We start from the raw sequence: 17,034 nt of genomic DNA on the forward strand, positions 1-17,034 counted from the left end.
TCTGCCCACTCAGTGTATATCCTATATAATAAAAGGCTAATATTCAAATTGTCACCTTGACTAGGAGGTCAACCAGCAGGCTGGCCAACCATCGTGTCCCCTCCCTCTGGCCAGGCTGGCTGGACCCCCATCCATGCATCAAATCATGCACCAGGCCTCTAATATATATGGGGGGGGGGGGTAATTCCCTCAGCCCAGCCTGCACCCTTTCCCATCTGGGACCCCCTCAGGGGATGTCCGACTGCCTCTCACAATCTGGGACCACTGGCTCCTAACCTCTCACCTGCCTGCCTGATCGCCCCTAACCACTCCCCTGCTGGCCTGATCACCCCTAACTGTCTCTGCCTTGCCCTGCACCCAGGACCCAGGATTCTCTCCTCTGGCAGGTCACAGACACCTGGGACCTGGGCTGGCTTTGCCTGGGCTGTCAGCAGCCACAGAGGACCATGGGCTGGTGGCTTCACTCAGGCCTCAGCTGCAGGTACCCAGGACAGTGGGGCAAGCAGCTTGTTCCTCTCCCAGGCCACAGCCACAGGCTCTGGCACTCGGGACCACAGGGTGGGTGGCTTGTCCCTCTCCTGGTCCATAGCCTGGCTTGTCCCCATTCCTCTCTCATGAGTTCATTTATGCCTGGCTGGTCCCCATTCCTCTCTCCTCAGTATTGAGTGTCTGAGTCTTGAGGGCATAAGGGCGTGAGGACCATTTGCATATTAGCTATTTATTATATATACACATATATACAGATTGGCCAGATTATTATGCATTGAGAGATCATAATAATCTGGTCACTCAGTGTATGTTTATTATTGTTATATTTTCTTGTTGAATTTATACCTTTACCAGTATATAATGTTCTTCTTTGTCTTTTGTAACAATGTTTGGCTTTAAGTTTATTTTGTCTGATGTTAGTATAGCTATCTCTTTTCATTACTATTGGAATAGTATATCTTTTTCTATCTTTTCACTTTCTTTTTATATATATTTTATTGATTTTTTACAGAGAGGAAGAGAGAGGGATAGAGAGTTAGAAACATCGATGAGAGAGAATCATCGATCAGCTGCCTCCTGCACACCCCCTACTGGGGATGTGCCTGCAACCAAGGTACATGCCCTTGACCAGAATCTAACCCGGGACCTTTCAGTCCCCAGGCCAATGCTCTATCCACTGAGCCAAACTGGTTTTTGGCTATCTTTTCACTTTCAACTTGTTTGTGTGTTTGGACCTTAAGTGAGTCTGTTGTAGACAACATATAGTTGAATATGTTTTCTTTTTCTTTTTTTTCTTTTTTAATATTATTTTTAAACCCGTTTTGCCAATTTGTGCTTTTTGATTGGATTGTTTAATCCATTTTCATTGACAATGATGACAGATAAAAAAGAACTTACTTTTGCCATTTTGTTCTCTTCTGTGTCTTATCGCTCTTTTTGTCCCTCATTTATTTCATTATTGCCTTATTTAGTGTTTAGTTGATTTTTTGTAGTGATGTTTTTTATTCCCTTCTTGTTTCCTTTTGTGTATCTCCTATAAACATTTAAAATATCTATAGAAACATATTCTATAGATATTTATAAAATCTATAGAAATATATTCTAAGGTAATTAGAATTATTTATACATTTTTAAATTTTTAATGGTTATCATGGGGATTATAAATAACAGCCTAAAATTATATCAATCTAATATGAATTGATACCAACTTAATTTCAATTACATATAAAAATTCCACTTCTATACAGTCTACCCTTTTTCCCACTTTATGTCATTGATATCACAGAATACATCTTATATGTTGTGTACTTACTAACATTGATTTATAATTATTTTTATTTATTTGTCTTTAAATCTTGTAGAAAACTAAAAGTACAGGTACAAACCAAGATTATAGTAATAGTCGCTTTTATATTTGCCCAAGTATTTACCTTTACCAGATATCTTTATTTTTTCATACAACTGGAGTTACTGTTTAGTATCTTTTTATTTCAATCTGAACGCTCCCACTAACATTTCTCAATAAGGCATATCTAGCGGTAACAAACTCCCTAAGCTTTTATTTTTTTTGAAATATCTTAAGTTCTTCCTAATTTTTAGAGAATATTTTTGCTGGATATAGAATTCTTAGTTGAGAGGTTATTTTCTCCTTTCAACACTTGAAATAATATTCTCCCACTGACTTCTAGCCTTCAAGGTTTATGCTCAGGAATCGGCTGGTAATCACATTGAGGATCCTCTGTATGTGATGACTCACTTCTTGCTGCTTTCAAGATTTTCTCTTTGGCTCTGACTTTTTACAAGCTGATTATAATGCAGCTCAGTGTTGGTCAGTTAGAGTATGTACTTGGAGTTCATTAAAGTTCTTAGATTTGAAGATACATCAAATATGGAAAGTTTTACCCATTATTTCTTCAAATAATCTCTCTGTCCTTTTCCTTCCTCCTCTTTGGGACTCCCATAATACATTCATTGGCCCTTTGATGCTATCCCCAAAATCTGTTGGTCTCTCTTCACTTTTCTTTAGTTTTCCTTTCTGCCCTTTAAATTCAATCACTTCAATTGTCCTGTATTCAAGTTCACTGATACTTTCTTCAGCTTGCTTAAATGTATTGCCCATCATAGGTAGGAAAATGGCAGACTAGGAAGCTCCAATCTCTTGTCCCTCCTGCAGAAGCATCAAAAACAACAAAAGCAAAAGCAAAAAACTGCAGTGAACTAATACTAATACTAATCTAGGAAACAGTGGTTTATAGCAAACCAAGTGCACATCCCATCAAGATGCTTGGGAGAAAAGATTATGGGTGGACACAGACAATATCATGCATGAACCCAAATATCTGTGTGTCTATAGTTCCCCTGCAGCTTTCATGAGCAGTGTCTGCTGCTCTTCCCACCTGAGACCCACGTTAGACAAAACAGGGACCTGTCCTCAGGCATACCTCATCAGGTTAGTCTGTTGCAGATAACCTGGTTTGTAGCCTCTGGTTTGAGGGAGGGAACTGGGGCCTGGGCTGCCGCTCCTCCAGACCATGACCACCCTTGTGCCAGGAAGAGAATGGAATAAGGGCTGGTAAAACCACCACAAAACGTTTCCTGCTGCTTTGAAGGTGGCCTTTTCTTGAATGGGTGTTCATTTGGTTGTTGTAAACCTTTGACTATTTTTCAGATCGCCTACATTCGTTCAGCCCAGTTTCTGGGTTTTTGTTCTTGTTTTTGATGCTTCTGAGGGCGCAAAGAGAACTTGGAGCTTCCTCGTCTGCCATTCTGCTGTCTTAGATGGACAATACATTCGAAACACTCAGATGTACAATACAGGGAAACGAGCAGCATTGCTGGTGTGAATGTGTTCAGGGCAGAAGCTGCTACAGATCATTGGAATCAGGAGAGGCCTCGGGGAAAGGATGACTTTTGAACTAAAGGAGGGGAAGGAAAACACAAGGAAAGAAACTGAGAAAAGTGCAAGAGCAAAGAGAAAGGCCCCGAAGTGGAGAAGAACCTGGTTTGTCCTGGACCCTGTTGGCAGGCGGATGTGCCTGAAGGCCTGGGAGCCAAAGCAGATAGGGCCTGGGACCAGGATGTGCAGGTGGGCTTTACTCCGTGATGAGAACCCATAGAGGGTTTTAGGGACCAATGAGATCTTACAATTTTTGTTTAAAATTCCAAGGTGATTTGGGAGGTAAGGCCTATGGCGGCCAGTGAGGGGGCTGACGTAGATTCCCTGAGAGAGAAGAAGCCATCTTGGAACTGGGGGCCAGTTCCTGGCAGGCGTCACGGTGAGGCTGAGAGTTTCATGGGTCAGCCTGGCTGCATCCCTGAGGGCTTTCGGAGATGCGATAGGGAATACCTCTGGCCAAGTCAAACCACGTCTGGTGCCGGGGCAGAGGAGGGGGCTGCTTTTGTTGCCCCGTGGACTTCTTCTGAAGTTCTGTGCTCCGCCTCTACCAGCTGTGCCTTTGTCCGGGGAAGAGAAGACAAGCTGTGACCCCGGAGTGCGCAGAACCAGCATCTGAGAGATCCGTGCTATTTGAACAGGAACTAGACCCCTCAGAAGATGGAGAAGCTGGGGCCCAAGGAAGGGCATGTGGCCGCGGCCTCACAGTGAATGGGCCTCCTTCCGCGGCGGTGAGTCAACGACTGATTCACTCAGTTCCTCCTGAGCCTGAGGTGTCAGCATTCTCAGTGTCTGAGGTTAAACACAAGGATTTCCAGAGTCAACAGGCCTGGCCAGAGTCCTGGCCCTCAGACTCACAGCGTGATGCTGTGCAAGCTGCTACCCCTCTTGGAGCCTCAGTTTCCCCATCTGTACCCCTGAGGTGATACCAGTCCCCACAACAGTGGGTTATTGTGAAGTACGTGGGCTAATGTGTACAAAGCACTTAGCAGGTACCTGGCTCCTAGTCCCTGTTGTAAGTGCTCAGGAAGTGATCTTCGCAAGGACATGGCTAATCACTGTGATAACTGCAATTATGGGGGGGGGGGGGCAACAATCTCCGGTACCCCGCAGAAGTCCAGCGTGGTCTGGCTTGGGAGAAGGTCAGGGGGAGGGACCCTTTTTTCCTGTTCCCTCCGTCTTAGCCACAGAGCTCACCTGCTCTCAGGCCCTGCAGTCCACTTCGTGTTGAAAACGAAATGTCACGGGTCACAGAGAAGAAAGGAGAACCTGCAGGAGAAAGGACTGTGAATGATTGCATCCAGGCCTCGTGGACAGGTGGCATTTGAGCTGGACCTTGTGGTTAGGTTGGAGCCATGCATGCTAAATTGCACAGGTGCATTCTGGGGGAAGGGAGGCGCCTTGGCCAAGGTTTGGGGGTAGGAAAACGTTTCCTGTTCCTTCTGGGGAGACAGAAAAGGAGTGGTTTATTTTGGCCACAGTGGGGTTTATGATGGGAGGGTTTGTGGCTGGCTGTGGCTAGATTGTGAGTGCCGGGGTAAGGAAACTTGGTTTTTACCTGCAAGTGATGAGAAGCTGTGACTGCTCCTGAGGAAGGGAGGACCACACGTAGAGCTGGGCTTGGGAAGACCATGCTCTGTCAGCCCCTACCCAGGCCAGAGCCTCCAATACCCACCACCCCCAGGGCCACTGCCATGGGCTACGCCAGGGATGCTGAGGCCTAACCTGGGGCCATGAAAGTGTGGATAGAAGGAGGTTCCAGAGAAGGTAGTAGAATGAACAGGGCATGATCAGTAACTACCGTGTTTCCCCGAAAATAAGACATCCTCCGAAAATAAGACCTAGCGCATGGAAAGATAAGACATCCCCTGAAAATAAGACCTAGCACAACTGTGGGAGGAAAAATTAATATAAGACACTGTCTTATTTTCGGGGAAACAGGGTAGATGTGACCAGAGGGAGGGAGGATCCAAGGCCAACTCCCAGACTGACAGCTTGGGCAACCGGACGTCTGAGAGGAAGGCCAGGGATGGACGAGGTTTGGGGGAGAAGATGGCGGTGGCTGCTCCAGACACGCCTTGCTGGAGGAGCCCAGCAGCGGACTCTGTGGATCCGAGAGGCCGCAGGTTTGGGGACGGATGTTTCTGCCCTGAGCTTGGCTGGTTCGTGGAGGGTCACAGGCGGAGGAGAGGAGGCTCCTGCAGGGATGCCGGCTGCTGCCGCCCCCTTAGTCCGAGTGCACCCCAGCCTGGCCTGGCCCTCCCCTCGGCTGCCATTCCCCCTTCTCATCTTACACTTCCTTTCTGGCCCTCACATCACGGGCATCCTTTTAGGGAACTTGGAAACCAGGCCTCGTGTCTTTAACTTACAAAATTATACACTCCAATGAGCCGGAAAGGGGCTTTCGGAATAATTCTATTGAAAATATGTGGGTTTTCGCCTTGAAATGATCTTCCTGAAATTATCCCCTTTCTCTCTTTATAAATATTAAAAAGAAGAAATCAGAGCTTAGTGCTTTAAATCCCTACTCAGGGCCTTTCTTGTCTGCCTCCCAGGAAAGTAAACCAGTCATTTCTGAGGAAGGAAAAGGAGACTGGCTGGGTTCCCTTTAACACGACCCCCATCCAGACCCACCTTTTGGGGCGCCCCTGGCCAATCCCTCCTGGTCCCCCTACAGCAAAGCTGGAATTTGCTGGAATCTTATATGTCCGTGTGGGGGGGTGAGGGAGAAGGGTGGGGAGAGGGAAGGTAAGGAAGGCTGCCGAGAGATGGAGGCAGCGAGACAGAAAAGTGGGAGAGAGAGAGAGAGAGAGAGAGCGAGAGAGCGGCAGAGGGAAAGCAGGGAGGATTAGGAGAGAGACAGTGAGAGGGAGAGCGAGAAATAGGTCTGGGGAAAAAGGCAGAGACATAAAGACCCAGAGATAGATGGGCTGGGGCAAGCGTGCAGAGACACAGAGCCCCGAGATTACAGGAGACAGAGCACAGGAGCGGGCGGGGAGCACCCAGACACAGAGAGAATGGGAAGGCAGAGACAGAGAGGGAGTGGAGGGTTAGAGGAGGCGACGGGAGCCGGGGGCAGAGAATGATGCAGAGAGAGGCCCCCGGGATGGAGATGACACAGACTGACAGGCGGGGTCGAAAAGAGCGGTGGGGGAGGCACAGCGGACAGTGACACACGGCAGGGGAGTGGGGAGATGACAAGGAGACGGAGCAGGCCCGAGCCACCCTCGGGCTGGCGGCCAGCTTGTGCTGGGGAGGAGCACAGGGCTCGTGTGCGGACAGTGTCCAATGGAGGAACTTCCTCCTTCCCGGCTCCTCGGGCACCTGCCTCCTCCATCCATGACGTAGGCTCAGTCCTGCTGCCTCTGATGCATGAGGCAGGGGCGGGAGCAGAGGACAGAGGTGGACAGGGACTAGGCTGAGAGGACGCGAGGACCCATGTTCAACCTCAGCCCCACCGGGCACTGCTGTGTAACCTGGGCTCGTTCGCAGTCTTTGGAGGCTCGGTTTTCCCATCTGGGAAATGGGGATAATGATAGCTACGTCAGTCATAGGGTGGTGCCACCTGCAGGAGGTACCACCTGTGAGGGGGTGGCACGGTGCCTGGTGAGAGTATGCACTCCACCTCACATGCATCGGTTGATGTTGTCCATCCTGGAGTCCGCGCCCTCAGCTCCAATCCTGTGGTCTTAGACCCTTGCTGACCCTGAAGACCTGGAGGTAAAATCTCTACCCACAGGCACCTCAGTAGGGAATCTGCAGGAGGAAGGACTAGGGGAACAGGAAGATGTTGTGTCTGGGAGATTCCTGAGAAGGCTTTCCCGGGCAGCAGTGGTGGGTGTAAGGTGGGGGGGGGGGGGGAATGAATGGGGGCAGGGCAAGCTGCGTGCACATAACCACACAACTGGCCTCTGACTCCCTGAAAGGGACCTGATGACCTCACGTCCCTCGGGGCTTCTGTTTGCCTGTCTGACGGAAAGGGATCAGATTCCAGGCTCTGCAGGGCCTGGAGACCCTAACACTCAAAGTCTGTGATGGTAAGCAGCTGACCTAGGGTGGGGTTGGGGAGGGTGTCCCCTGCCCGGCCCCCGGCCCCCCTCTTTCCCCACTCCCCAAAAGAAACCTGCAGCGGGAACAGAGGCCTGTCGCCTTCTAAAGGATCTGTCAAAAGCGCTGTGTTGGTTACCGGTTACCACATGAGCCAAGCCTTGATCTGCCTGTTTGAGGAAACCCTTTGTTCCTTTCAAGTCTCTTTTCTCCCAGCTGGGGCTGGTGCAGAGACCGAGGCAGCGAGTTTTCTCTTTCCTCCTTTTCTTTTTGGATTTTTTAAAAATAACCGGCTTGTGCATTCAGGCAGTGTTCCAGAATCGGGTTCCCAGGCTGAGGTTCAGGGCAGGGACTCCAGCACCCCTTAGTCCCGGGACGGCTGGGAGAAGGGTCAACTGGAGGGCCGCATGGAGGGGAGGAGACTAAACCTGTGTCCCTGAGCGGCCCAGGCAGCAGCACTGGGAGGTGAGGCTGGAGGGAGGGGGGTCTCATCCTGGCTGAAGCGACCCCAGGCTGGCCGACCCTGGTGCCCTTCCATCCCCTGCTGGACCTCAGATGTGTTAAGTGAAAGATGAGAGGCCAGAGCAGAGATGTTGGGTCCATGCCAGACCCTGCTCATTGATCACCCTCCCCCAGGGAGCTTGGATGAGCCTTGAGATTCCTTTCAACACAATGCTCGGGTGTTTCCTACAATTGGATCAGCGGTGCAGAATGAGACTGACCTCCCATCCTGGACTGGATCATCTCCAAGGGGATATTCAAATGTTTGTGGGATGCATGGATGATTTTTCTCTTTCTTTCTTTTTTTTTAGTCCTTACTCAGGCATTGTTCTAAATACTTTCTAAACAGTGAGCAAAACAGAGTTCCTGACCTCAATCCAGTGTGTGGGGGAGGCAGGCAATCAGCAGGTAAGCAGAGAAATGCAACAGATGTCTGGTGGTGATCGGGGCTGTGAAGAAACATGAGCCATAGTAAAACCAGTGAGTGGCAGAGTGTGGGTGAGGTGGGGGGCACAGGGTAGAGAAGGTCACCGGAGAAGGTCTTCAGCGAAGGAGCAAAGAACTCAGCCAAGTGAGGTAATCACAGGATTCCATCTCGCTGAGACTTGGAGTCTAACCTGGTGTGACACGAAGATTCTATTTTCTGTTGCATAGGGTTCTAGAATCCCATCAATCCAGGAGCCTGTAGCTAAAATTACAGATTTTTACTGCCCTCCCCTTCCACAACCATGAATCTGGAAATTCTGGGATTCGCTGAAGCATCTTTTTTGCTGGAATAGACCAGGAATTGTGTGACTCTGAAATTCTAGGATTCACTGGAGCATCTTTTTTGCTGGAATAGACCAGGATTCATTGCCTCCCCTCTTCCCGCTGCCCCTAGGAAACGGAGCTGAAAATAGAAACCATCAAAACAACAAGCCATTCCCGCTCTAAGTGCCATAGTAAACAAATGGTCCAATGTTGCTCTGATGGTTTAATTGCAGCACTTCCAAACAAGCCCATTCATGAAGGATCGTCAATTGATGGAGACGGAGAGTGAGCCTTGGGGGGCAGGGTGGCCTGTGGCTAGCCCTGGAGGGAGGTCCCTACCACCACCACCCCCAGATGAGGCTGATGGGATGCTGTGGGGAACCCCTTGGAATTCAACAGCCAAAGGATTGAGCCCCCTTTGCCTTGGGGGATCAAGATGGTAGATATTTTAAGGAGGAGGGTAAAGAAAGGCCTTGCTGAGGAAGTCACATTAGAACTAGACCTGAAGACTAAGAGGATTCCAGGTTCACAGATACCAAGGGAACAGCAGATTCAAAGGTCCTGAGATGAGAGAGAGCTTGGCTGGCTCCCAAAGCAGTTGGATCATAGGAAAATACGGAGATAAGATCAGGAGGACAGGAAGGGGCTGGATCCAATAGGGGTTTGTAAGCTAGGGTTAGGAATGTGGAAGCTACGGGAAGGTTTTAAATAGAGGAGTGACATAATGCAATTCCACATTTAAAAGATTCCTGAGCACTCTAAATAGAAAGGACTATTGAGGGCAAGAATAAAAGATACAAGGCAGCAAGTGACTGTGGTGTTTGTCCCAGGGAGAAATGATGGTGGCTTGGATTTGGATGGTGGCTGTGGATCGATCAGTTTATCAGTTCCTTCTTTCTCCTATCCCTTCCTTCCATCCCTCATCCATCCATCCATCCGTCCGTCCATCCATCCATTAACCAACCATGAATTATCTATTGTGTGCAGCACAATGCTGGGATTGCAAGGATGAATTAAATAGTGTTCCCACCAAGGAGCTCACGAAATGGCAGGGTTCATGACACTGACATGTAATCATGAATCCTCCAGTCAAGGAACGCACAAAGTACTGTGTGAGCTCAAGGGAGGAGGTCACTGAGCCTGGGAAGTTGGAAAAGGCCTCATGGAAGAGATGCTGATGTTCAAGTTGGGCCCTTTGAGACATGGAGGAGTTGGCCAGGCAGGAGGAGTGGGTTCCTGGCAGAGGCCCAGTTTGAGTAAAGGCAATGGGTGAGCAATTGGTGAGCATGGCCTGCGTGTCCTGGAAATGTGAAGGTGTCCAGGTTGGTGGGACGGACAGGTGTGTGGGGGCCACTATGGGAGAGGAGTTTGGGTGAACTTGGGGAGAGGCGGAATATGTGTTTGGGACTGGGCCTACCCTTCCTGCTCAGCTCCGCTTGCCCCAACCAGAGCTGAGTAATTTAATTAAGTGCCAGCTCTTAAACAAGATGCAGCTGTTTAGCAGATGTTGCCTTCCACCCCAGATGGAGGTGCATCTTGGCGGCGGGCACAGCATTTCCAGGGTGTCTAATTTGTGAGGATGCGGAGAGGAAAGAAACTCAAGATGCTGCCATTATTATTTAATGACCGTTATTCATTACGGGTCCTCCTCCCCCAGCGCCACTACCACATGTCGCACATTCCTGCTGGCGTGGCCTGGAGACAGAGGCGGCTGGCAGGTGGGCTGGTTTACTTACTGGTTCCCACTCGGAAAACAAGAGGAGAAAAGTGAATGACAAAGTCACCAGTCTACAGAGCCCTCAAGGATATTGATGACGGTGGAAAATGACTCAGCACCCATTTTTCTTGAAAGGAACACAGATAATAATCTGCTGCCTCCACAGGTGTGGTGCCAGGTGCTTCACACACCTGGTCTCCGGCCTCTCATCCTCAACAGCTATGCCAGGTCCTGCCTCAGGGCCTTTGCCTTCCTTTCTCTGCCTGGAATCATCTTCAATTCCCCCAAGTCCAGCCGGCCTCAGATGAAGTGTCACCTCGTCAGTCACCCTGGCTGCCCTATACAAAAAAGCACTCTTCTCATCATTCTTTACCCCTTTTTAATCTTTCTTTAAAAAAATATATATATCCTATATAATAAAGAGGTAATATGCAAATTAACCCTCACACATTCACAAGATGGCTGCCTATGACCAGGTCAACAGAGGGGTTAGTGAGGGATGACCAAACAACTGAACGGCAGGCTGCACTGGGCAACCAGGCCAGCATGGTGGGGGAGCAGTTGGGGGCAACCAGGCCAGCAGGGAGGGCAGTTGGAGGCAACCAGGCTGACGGGGGGGGGGGGGGGGCAGTTAGGGGTGATCAGGTCAGCACGCAGAGGCAGTGAGGGGCAATTAGGCCAGCGGGGTTGGGGAGGGGCAGTTATGGGTGACCAGGCAGGCAGGCAGGTGAGCAATTAGGAGCCAGCAATCCAGGATTGTGAGAGGGATGTCCAACTGCCGGGGATTGGGCCTAAACCAGTAGTCAGACATTCCCCAAGGGTCCTGGATTGGAGAGGGTGCAGGCTGGGCTGAGGGAACACCCCTCCCATGCACACATTTTGTGCACTGGGCCTCTAGTGTGTAAATATATGATATATTATCTATGGGAGTCCAGCACAATGCTGGGATTGCAAGGATGTTGATTTTAGAGAGGAAGGGAAGAGGGAGGTAGAAACATTAATGATGAGAGAGAATCACTGATTGGCATCTCTTGCACACCACACACAGGAATCAAACCATGACCTCCTGGTTCATAGATCAACACTCAACCACTGAGCCATGCCAGCCAGGCCCTTTCATCTTTCATCATCACCCAATATGTGTATAGGCATTGTCTCTTTCTCTCCTCTAGAGTTTAAGCTCCAAAGAGCAAGGATTTTTGTCTGTCTTATTCATTGCAGCTTCCCCAGCACTTGAAAGAATGCTTGACTCCAGACAGAATTCTGTAAATATTTGTTCAATGGGTGGATGAATGATCAATGGATCACATTGAACATAGAAGAGTGTCAGGGAGATAGAATCACTTTCCCAAGAGTTATAGGGCCAGCCAAGGTAGGTCTGGGGTTTGAATTTGGGTCTGTCTGACTCTAAGGCTCTGTCCCTTGTGTTAAGGGCATTTCCCCCCTTTTCCGTCTGTGTATCCCCACTTATGTATGATGTTATGTTTGTCTGGTCAGTGTCTGTTTTCCCCACTGGCATGGCAGCTCTGCGGAGAGCAGAGTTCATCTGTTGTGCACACAGCTGACTCCTCAGCACCACACAGTGCCCAGCAGCCAGGAAGCCCCTCATACATATATGCTGAGTCCTGGAGGGGAGGCATAGCTGGGGACCAGGGCCTGGGCTGGCCCCACCCTGGCCATGCCTCCAATGGGCTGGGAGGCTGGGGAGCTCCAAAGGTTTCCTACTCTCCTGCCTCCTCCCACACGCATATTTCTTCTTCAGTCTTGGAAGCAACTCAGCAAGGCAGGTTTCATCCACATCACTTGGCAGATGGGGAAATGGAGGCTCCATCAGAGCACCGCTTTGCCTTGCCCAAGAGCATTCGGCTAGTGCATGGAAAACTGGGATTGGAATCCAGAGGGTATTTGCCGTGTAAAAGGGGATCCCCACCCCCTGTTTTGATGCACTTGCTGGCTTTGTCCACCCCAACATACAGCTGCCCAGTCAGAAGCTTGAACTTACAACCATCCAGGGCCTGCGTTTCCCCCTCAAGGTCAACAGTATCAGGGTCAATGTGAAACTTACCCTTAATTCACGACTCCCTGGCTTTGTCCATTTCAGGGAAAACTTTGATGCTATTTTAACCCAAATCCCCCGTGGACTTCAATGGGAGCTTTGAATCCAGGAAGGACATCACACAGAGCTTTTGGAGGTAGCACAGGCACCCAATGGAAATCACATTAGCATACTCATTATCATCAGGCCCTTTGAATGTGTCTCCCGGCTGCTCCTTTAAAGTGATGCAGTGCCTGTGGGTCCTTCTGGTCCATGCGGCTGAAGTGGGGCTGTGATCGCCGGCTCTGTGCACTCTCCAAACGGTGGCATGGTCCCTGTGGCATAGGGGAATGGAAGAAGCTCACCCACCGGACATGAGTAAATGAGACACCCTCTCCGGGTTGGGAAGAAATAAGGCCTGAAGTCACTCAGGCAGTTGTGAGGGGATCCCAGGGGGTGAGCTCGGGTAACAACAACAACAAAAAAAAAAAACATGTTGCTAAACTACCTTCCAAGGAGGCCAGCCCCTGTTAACAGGAGGCCCCTGGGTGCCACAGAGTCAGGGATGAGTCCGGGATGAGTCCGGGGTGACTCAACTCGGGAAAGTGCTGGAATCACATGGGAAGCCTCTGCCAACACTCAGCGCCCACACCCCCCCCCTGGACCATTTGGTTCCAAACCTTGTGGAGACAACTGGGCACCATGGGGCTCTAAGTGCCCACGTGACTCCAGTATGCTAACAGGAAGCTAGTTAGTGGAGCTAAACTGCTCACATGAACTGCTCTCTGGTCAAGCCAGACCAGAGGGGAAAAGAGAAGTTGTAGGGTGTGTGATGGTGAGGGGGCAGGAGGGGGTGGGTGGTGGTTAATAGGAAGTCCTTTAAGGATGTGTGGGAGAAAAGGAACTGCAAAGAAAACACCTTTTTTTTTTTTTTTTTTTTTAGTAAAGGAAATTTTCAAAATACAGAATGTTACCAGCCTCATCGTGGCCAACACTGAGTCCTTTCCGGTGGGGAAGTGGGGTGGGGGTGAAGGATGGGGGGAGGAGGGTTCAGGGAGTTTAAGGTGTGGGTGCAGGGAGGCGATGTGCCCCATTTCCCTGGAAACCTCCTGTAGAGCCCACACTGCTCACTGTGACCCGGTGACACTGGGTCCTTGGCGGGAACGCAGACGCTGGCGCCAAGCTCTCAGGCAGGACAAGCTTTGACGGGAGAGCCAACAGCTGGGACACAAGGACTTTTGTGTTAAGGGAGAAAAAAGATACACTTTCAGAGAAATACCACCTATTTGGACCAGTCCCCTACGTTCTCACGTGTTGGGACAGGGCCTTGAGGCTCACCCCTAAAAGGATCAAAGAGGCGAGGGGGCGAGCCTGGGAACACCCAGGGGTGGCAGCTGGGCCGGGATGCCCCCAGGAAGTCAAGTCCTCCTGTCATCAGACAGAGCTTCGCTGGGCACCGACCACATGCCAGACGCTGTGCTCTAGGCTGTGGGGACACGGAGAACAGCTTACACTCTAGTGCTGGCGATGGACAACCAAAAGGAAGTGGAACATGGAGCGTGTCCGATGGCCTTGGGTGCTACAGAGAAGAAAAGCAGGGAAGGCCCCTGGGGTGGGTGGATAATAAGGCGCTCAGGACAGGCCTGTCTGCTGAGGTGACCAGACCAGAAGAGGGAGAGAGATGAGTGGGGAGAGCGTGACAGGCAGAGGGGACAGCAAATGCCAAGGCCTGGGGGTGAGAGCTCCTTCTACTCTGTGTGGCTGGACAGAGGGGCAGCGGGGGACAGAGCCCGCAGGCGAGGTCAGGGGGCGGGTCTCTGAGGGAAACTAGTGAGAACAGAACGGGAGACCTTGATGCTCTATGTAGACACCTTTGTGTTTTTTGTGTTGTTTTTTTTTTTTTTTTTTTTTTTTTTCTGAATGAGAAGGAGAGCCATTGGTGGGTTTCGCGCCAGAACAGCATTTTCCAGCCTTTGCCACCTCATGGCACACCTAAACTAATTACTAAACTTCGGCGGCACACCAAAAATACATGATATTTTTTGCCGATCTGACAAAAAGAAAAAAGGTATAATTTTGATTTATTCGCACCAGATGGCTGTTGTTGTGTTGGCTGTTGTCACATTTTTTTTAATTTGACAATCTAAGGGAAAAGAGGTCAGTGCCTCTGACTAAATAGTCAGGTATTGCACATTTTAAAAATTCTTGCAGCACGCCATTTGGAAATCACGGAGCTGGAGGACTGAGAGATCTGGCTTAGGTTGTAATGGGATCCCCTCTCCGCCACCCTCCCCTTTTGTTGAGTGCAGAGTAATTGCAGGAGGCGAGGACAGAGGCAGGAGAAAGCTGTTGCGGTCACCCCAGGTGAGTGGGGATGGCATCTCAGACAAGGGTGGTCCTGCTGGGTGTGGTGAGACGTGGATATGTTAGGAAGGCGGAGCCAATAGGATTTGTTGGAGCCTGAGAGGAGGAGCGAGGGGAGGAATGACACCAAGATGTTTGATCCCAGCAGTTAGCATGTGGGCTGGTGTTCCCTGGACTGGAAATCCTGCTGGGGAGTGGGGGTGGGGGCAGAGGGGAGGGGGCCTTGGGTGGTTGAGAATTCCATTCTGAACAGATTAGATTTTAGTTGCCTGGGCAACACAACATGCAAATGTCAAGTCCTCCACTGGACACAAGCATCTGGAGGGCAAGGGAAGGCCTGGCCTGGAGTCATCCCAGGTGCTCATGAGATCACCGAGCAGGATCACAGAGGGCAAAGTGGACGAGGACTGACCAGGGGCTCTGCTGTAGCTGGGCGGGAGCCAGGCCTGGGGATTGCTCGGAGGGTCCTAGTGCTGTTCCTCCTCTCCATGTGCACCCAATTCTTCGAATTTGCCCCGAGGTTAAAGGTGAAAGCTGAGCCAGCCTCATTTTAGTTGAAAAGAGCAGAAACTCTCAGGTTCACTTGAGCCATGGGGACTGTAGTAAAGCTACAGGCAGGGATGGAAAGGCAGGGTTCCCACCAGGCCCCACAGAGCTCAGTTTAACCACAGGGAAATCATTCCGGGCCAATGTTCCCGGCACTGAGCTCGTTCATGGCCTACTCAGCACCGGGCCTGGTGATACTCATGCACCTCCCCCCCCCTCCCCTCCGCTCCCTTCCTCTCTGCCCCCTTCCTCTCTGCCCCCGGAGGGTTTGGCTTACTCATTGCCCCTGTGCCTCCACATTGTCTTTGCATTATCTGATCTTGTTAGGTCTCTCAGCTTTGGTGCATTTGATGCCCTAGCACTCTGTGATCCAAATTCAAACTGGCAGCCCTGATTAATGTTGATTAGTTAATTGCACTCAGCTCTGCTGGGTGGAGCTTTTGCATAGGGCTATCTCATTGGCTGCTGGCTAGCCTAAATCTTTGCAGTCTTTGGGTCAGGTGACTTCTGCCCCAATCAGCTATTGCAGCAGTTATGGGGGTGCTATTGGGGGCAGAATATAAGGTCCATGATAACAGTGTGGTGTATTGATTAAGGTGGGCTCTGAGGTTCAAACCCAATCTCTACCATTTATTGTGACCTTGGACAGCTTATTCAACCTAACTGTACCTCCATCTCTACCTCTCTAGGAAGAGAATAATACTTAACTACATCTTAAGGGTGTAATAAGTATATAAGTTAATCAATAAAACACATAGGACAGCATTTACCAGTAATTAGGGCTCAAAAGAGGTTAATTCTTATTGTCCTAACTACCCTTTGGATAGTTCATCTCACTAAGTTAGGTATTTTGTTTTGTTTGTTTGTTTTTGTGGATTTCAGAGAGGAAGGGAGAGTGAGAGAGAGATAGAAACCTGCATGCCCTACACTGGGAATCAAACCCACAACTTGGGTATGTGCCCCGACCAGAATCGAACCATTACCTCCTGGTTCATAGGTCAACGCTCAACCACTGAGCCATGCAGGCCAGGCTAAGTTAGGTGCTTTTAAGACATATTCTCATTCAGTTCTTCACAAAATGTGGATGAAATAAGCTATGTTTTCAGTCCCACCATCCAGGTGTGACAATGAAAACACAGAGGTTATCTCCCTTGCCCAAGAGCCCTCAGCTAGTAAGAGATGGAGTCGGGATTCAGACACAGGTTCATCTGGCTCCAGCGCCGTTGTTCTGAATCCCTATGCCCCTGACAGGGCATCTGTGTGTAAATGCCCCGTTTGGCCACTTCCTCTGAGAGGCTGTGGACAGGAGTTGACCCTGCTCCCCAGTTCTCCCTGTGCTACAGGGGATAACACCTACTTCCCTAAAAGCAGTCTGCTGAAGCGGAACTGCGTGCCTCAGCAGCTCCGGTCTGCAAAGGCAGTTCCTCCCTTATCCTAAGCGGGCAACACCTGGATAAGTTAGCGGAGTGTAGCCTATTCCTACCATTTAACAGATGAGACTCAGCGAAAAGATAGAAGCAGGATTTGAATCCAGACACGTCTGTCCCTTCCCCCTTCTCCATTCTCCCCCATTTTATGGGGCAAAACTGAACCCCAGGGAATCTGGGAGTCCCTGTCAGTCCCCAAACAGAGTGAAGTAAAGGCCAGCAGAACCTGGGGTCAGAACAGAGAACCTCGGAGCTGGAAGGCACC

The sequence above is a fragment of the Pipistrellus hanaki genome (genome assembly GCF_964339955.1).
Source record: "Pipistrellus hanaki genome assembly, chromosome: 6".
Taxonomy (NCBI): domain Eukaryota; kingdom Metazoa; phylum Chordata; class Mammalia; order Chiroptera; family Vespertilionidae; genus Pipistrellus; species Pipistrellus hanaki.